The sequence below is a fragment of the Hetaerina americana genome, unplaced genomic scaffold (genome assembly GCF_022747635.1).
Source record: "Hetaerina americana unplaced genomic scaffold, ioHetAmer1.1.p SCAF_15, whole genome shotgun sequence".
In the NCBI taxonomy this organism is placed as follows: domain Eukaryota; kingdom Metazoa; phylum Arthropoda; class Insecta; order Odonata; family Calopterygidae; genus Hetaerina; species Hetaerina americana.
This window is the reverse complement of record NW_027286625.1, coordinates 14095836-14102030: the sequence shown is the minus strand read 5'-3', so window position 1 is coordinate 14102030 and position 6195 is coordinate 14095836. Positions and strand designations below refer to the sequence as shown.

Genomic DNA, 6195 nt, shown 5'->3' with positions numbered 1-6195 from the left:
GTTTTTTGTTCTACTGGCAAACTTTGGGCTTCCTGCCAAATTATTATTGCTTGAGTGGTTTCTGAATAGGCTTCTTATAAGTTTTTTCATAAATTAGCGCCTATTAGTTTTATCTAAGGGGGAATCGAAATACATCTTAGGCGCTTGCTGACATGATTAATTTTACGATACGGGTTATTCTGAAACTTGGAATCAGAGGTGAGAAGATAAGCTCAGAATGGGAGCGCTGACGCAGTGGATTTTTTTGTTATTCAGTTGAAGGAACTTCGTTCCCTAGTTGACATTAGGATTGAAGAGGAGAGATTCCGGGTTTTAACTCTGTCTTACTAGAACTTACTCAGACTCGTAGATTACTCATACTACTAATAATATGAAAACCGGAATAATGAGAGTCTTACGTACTTTTAAGAGATACGACCTCATCGGGGCTCGTAACGCTGTTAGGAGGTAATATTCTAAAAACATATGACCACCGAAAAAATATGGCAACACCTGAATTCTGTTAATGCATTTCAAACATCATTAAGGCACATAACGCCATCTTTGAGCTAAAAAAGTATAAATAAAATGCATCACCTTTGGGAAATGTTACTTGAAAATGAAATAAAATAAATTTGTACCGTTGAATATGAAAATATTAGTAATTTTCAATAATACAGGTACATAGTAAAATATGTCTGGAGCAGTTGTGTTAGGCTTGGGATCCAGTTATTTGAAATTGTTCCCGAAAATGCTCATAACATATAATTCGCCAGCAATTCGGTCCTCACGCTTGCCAGTAAAATTTGATTTCTCAGTGATGATGATGTACATATTACGAATAAAAACTGGAATGATCTATTCCCGGCTCCTGACTCGACCGTTGATTACGTCTCCACACACTATTCAAAGTCGGCGCCCACTGATTATGATTTTTTTCGGAAAAAAGAGATTCAACGTAAATCCGATTCGACCCTTTCTCAGTTGTCGGACAGCCTCAGTTATGCCGTAAGGAGAGCTAAATAACATAATGCCTTCATATTTTTTGGCGGAAAAGAATGGGAATCATTCCTCAGCCGCCTGCTTAGGCTCTCCGGCGACGTTGCATTAAAACGGATTCGATCTTCTTTTGAGAGGAAAAAGGAATAAAAACATTCCCATACCGTCTCTTCCCAGCTAACACTCTTGCCGAAACCGTGCTGGCGACTCGTGTAAAAAAAGGGGGAAAGGAAGTTTCTCATCCTATAAAAAGATCCTTATGCTGAAGGCACTTCCCTTGGGTTGGTGTTGGTTCGTCGGCTTCGGATGCTCGCGTGTTTGATAGCTAAGTGGGCTTATGAATTCAAAAGGATCTGCCGTCCCCTCCTTACACACGATACGAGATCCCTCGACTCTCTTCATTGATCCAATCGGAATTTTATCCGAGGAATTCTGTGATGAATAGAGGGAGCCAAAAACAGTTTACTGCGAGGCTCAATTTTTATGAGTTCTAAGCCGTATGAAATGTACACTTAATGATATTTTAACTGCGCCGCCATAAGAATAAGTCAAAATATAGGGAGATGTATATCGTTGAAAAAATCAAATTACTGATGAATTTTTAAAATAATAACTGAATAATTTTTGGTTTAACCTAGGTCGCTAGCGTCCAATGTGGATATTATGATGCTGGTGGCAAGGCTAAGAGGTTAAATCTCTTGAATCTAAAATGGCCATAATCAATCAATATATATCCTGAAATATTTAAACCGTAAATAATTGGGTTTATTCTCCATTTTTTATAGATTATTTAATGCTGATTATACGATTGAAGTATAGTTGTTTCCCTTTTTGGTTTAGTAGATATTACATTCCTCTAAAAGTTTATGAATATTTATCCTATTTTATTAATATTATATATTATTATTATTAAAAATACACATGTGCTGATAGACAGTGTCAGGTGGCACACAAGTCCCAAATAATCGCAAAAGATAATAGATAAAATCAGACTTCAAAACACAAATCTCTTTAACAAAACAAGCGAATCCCCATCCCATTTACAACCATTAATCAGCAAGAAAAAAAGATAAATTAAAAAAATTAAGCTATTACATATAATACAATACACCACACATTAATCAAATTATTACATATATGTCTTACGTCTATTCTTAAAAGTATACACTCTGTTAGGAAAGGGCTCGAATATTTTTGCAGTTAAGGTGTTCCAATCAACAATTGTTCTATTTAGAAAAGAAAATTTTTTTTAAATTTGTTCTCTGTGCCCGGTATTTTACCTTAAATTTGTGATCATTTCTGCCTATAAAATTTGGGTTCCCCGCCTCTTTCCTAAGATCTGCCCAAGCTTTCTCCCCCTTCAGAATGCGGAACATTCCACTAAGTCTGCTTACTTTCCTTCTAGTTTCTAGAGGTTCCCAGCCCAGCGTTTCTAGCATGTCAGACACACTCTCCATCCTCCTATGCTTCCCCAGTACATATCGGGCAGCCTTTCTTTGCACCTTTTCCAGTTTTTTAATATGACCTTCTTCATGAGGGTCCCATACAAGAGAAGCCTATTGCCTATCAGGCAGCGTCTGTTCCTCAGTAAGGCGGCTGCAAAGGCGTCTGACCCCATTGGGGCGGCCATTGAGTGATGTTGCCATCAAAAATACTATGGAGGAAGGCAACGAGAAACCACTCACTTATTATGCCCAAGATTAATATGATGGACTCTACAGAGAATATGAATCCTGGCAACTACGGAACTCGGCCCAATCGGCCGTGTGTCGTGCCCGGTAGCGGGGGAGGCAAGGCTTCCGCGGTCGTCATCTCAAGATACCCTTGCAAGGGGAAACCGACAGCAGCAAAACAGAAGACGCAGAAGAAGAAGACCAAGATAGTTAGAATAGGAACGTGGAATGTTAGGACGATGATGAGGACAGGGATATTGGAGAATATTAAGCGAGAGATGGAAAGGGGAAATATAGATATTTTAGGTCTATGCGAGGTGAGATGGAAGGATAGCGGGGATTACTGGAGTGAAAATTATAGAACAATATACAGCGGCGGGGACGAGAGCCAACCAGGGGTTGCCATAGTATTAAATGAAGAGGTAGGAAGAAGCGTAGTCAACATAGAGCAGGTGACGGATAGATTATTACTAGTAGAGATTAAAGCAGAACCGACGAACGTGGTTATTATTCAGGTATACATGCCACCGAGCAACCATAAGGAAGAAGAGATCGATAGGATATATGATCAGTTAGAGGACATAATCGCGTGTGTTCCTGCTGGGAAACATTTGATAGTGATGGGGGATTGGAATGCGACGATAGGCGAAGGATGAGGTGGTGATGCGGTTGGGGACTACGTTTTAGGTACAAGGAATAACCGCGGGGAGAAAGGAATTGAGTGCTGTAGAAGACAGGGGTTACTCATCACTGGCACTCGGTTTAGACACCACAAAAGGAACATGACGTAAGGGAGATAGCTCCAGGCATGCTCGACGATAAGATAAAAAAGGGCTTTAAGGGAGATGAAATTAAAAAAGGCCCCTGGGGTTGGATAACATTCTTGCGGAACTTTTAAAAGGCGTAGGAAAATGTGGGAGGAAGAGTATCTATGAACTGATCTGGTAGCATCTACATGGAAGAAATGTGACCGGGATATTATGTGAGATATGCTCCATATCAAAGCTTAACGAGTCCTTTCTTAACATCCTTACTCAACGTCCCTGTCATGAACTCCCTCCTCCTTGTGAAAACCTTTTTGACCAACAGAAAAAAAATGTTGGAGGCGCCGGGTATCGATCCCGGTACCTCTCGCATGCTAAGCGAGCGCTCTACCATCTGAGCTACGCTCCCGGTAGACAATACCTGAACGAAAAGAAAATATGTAGATCCTATTTTAATACGATTATAATTAAATAGTATTCCAAGCATTTGATTTAGTCATCAATTCCTCCTGGAGTTGATGCCAAAACCCGATGAGAATGAGTTGTGACAGGAAAAAACTAATTCACAAATGAGATGAAAAAACTGGTATTGAAGTAGTTGAAAATCAAGATATTTTTGCCTGAGAATTTGGGAAAACGATGAGTCTGCTTTGTATCTAATTACCAGGGGTACTCGTGTGTCTCCGTACTTGCTTAGCTTAGGCTAGCTAAATCTGTGCAATAAAAGACATCAGTATCCTTCAGTGGTATTCGGAACTACCCCTTGGAAATATTTAACACACTCTCCGCTCTTACAAGTAAGGCTTCCCATTACGAACTGATCTCTTTATATTATCTAATTGCCAAATTATATTAAACGGTCTTTATAAACTTCTTATAGTCTTCAACTACGAAATGCTCCACGATCTCAAAAACTTGTTTTTTCTGCACAGATATTATCTCCTTTGTAATGCATGGTATTCTTTGAATAGAAAATTCTAAAAGTTATGTCCAAGTTTTATTCTAATGTATATAAATGCCTTAGATTACCTTATAATAATATATATATATATATGTATATGTATTTGTATATGTATATTATATATATATATATATATATATATATATATATATATATATATATATATATATATATATATATATATGTATAAATATGGAACAATTGGTTTTGATTCTTCCTTCCGATTATTTGTGGGGTAATTTATATTCGTAGATAAAGCTGACAGTATGATCAAAAATTTGTCGAGTCGTGCGCGACTCAGATAATTTGGCTTTCCTTTAATTTTCTATATCCATGTCTTTGTCTATTTTTATGTCCATGTCTTTGGTTGAAACCTTGAACTTTATGTCTGATCAACCTTTTATTGAAACCAATGCTTCCATAGCTCTGCCAAATTTAAGAGGCTACTCCCATTTAATATATCATTCTCCATCTACATCCTTCTTTTACATTTAATGTTTTCATGAGTTATTATCGAATTGTCTGAATCTATATTTCATGACATATTATCCTGATCACTTTTTTATTTAATCTATTTACCTATCTCTGGATGAAAGAAAATGCAATTTCCAATACCGCCTTGGGTATTGTTGGTAGAGACGTAGGCTCCTTCATTTCCTCGTAAATAATTCTGGTAATAGGTTTAATAGGGCTCAGTAATCAAGAAATAATGAATCAAGAGTAGTGGCCTCATGCCAGTGATTAATGAGGGAAATAATATGCCGCCGCAATTCTGGGCTCTGATACGCCGGGAGAACATCAAAATCCTCTTCGTATACCAATATTGTGGTTGTAACTCCAATCCTTTGGAGTTAACGGCATAGCAGCTTAAAAGATTTGATCCCTAAAAACTGGGTTACTGGACGAAAGTATTGAATCGGCTCGACATCCGGCGTATTGGAATGGTAATGCGGATTATTTATTACGCACTCATACGCTGATGAATAATTTATTAATTTGGATATCGCTAACTATGAAACAATATTCATTGAGAAGTCACATACAGAGGGGTTCCTTATGAAAGTAACCGATGCATTTCAACGATGTACTGCCACTGAATGTGAAGTATTCTCCATGTGGGAAACAGTTGAGGAATCAAAGTACGTCATTCTTTAAAACATTGAAATCTGGAACAACCAGCCTGGAGAACCAATGTGGCTTTCGCAATTAGCATTACTCATGATGTAGTAATTATATGGTTCTGTAGAAGTTCCATAGCAGCAGGAGTCATTTGGGTCAATTATGAAATAGGTAATTAGGTCTGGGTCGATATTTTGGATAATGTGGAAAGTGCAAGAAACGCCAATAATATTCCGACAAAATATTGATCGATAGCAGAGCGATATTAAATCTTACCTATTTATTGACGCTAAATCAATCAAAGCGGAGCCCTATTGAGGCATTTTGGATATCTAGGGAAATGTGACATTTGACGCCCCTTTCCTTTCTCCATCCCATAAATTACTTCAATTTGTAAAGGGTTGTCAAAGCCAGAAAGAGCAAACACTAACGTTGCGTGTGGGTGACACCGATATTTTTATCCTTGCTCATACTATAGGAATCTAATGAAGAGAAATATAAATATGACATTATTAAACAATAGTTACTTAAGGAAATCGCTTTCATGATAACTGTGGCACGGGATTCCATTAGGATAATTATACTTAACGCATAAAAAGTTTGTGATATTTCATTATTCTTCTCCAGACGCATCATGCCTTGACCACATCCGGGTATTCATGGAAAACATTATGTTGGCACCTCTAATTCTGTTACGCCT

General features: G+C 37.8%; 1 non-coding gene across 1 annotated transcript; it reads right to left on the bottom strand.

The window, feature by feature from the left end:
* Positions 1-3751: 3751 nt before the first annotated feature.
* Positions 3752-3824, bottom strand: TRNAA-AGC (transfer RNA alanine (anticodon AGC)). Its single transcript has one exon. It is a non-coding gene; the product is annotated as a tRNA-Ala (tRNA).
* Positions 3825-6195: the final 2371 nt, after the last annotated feature.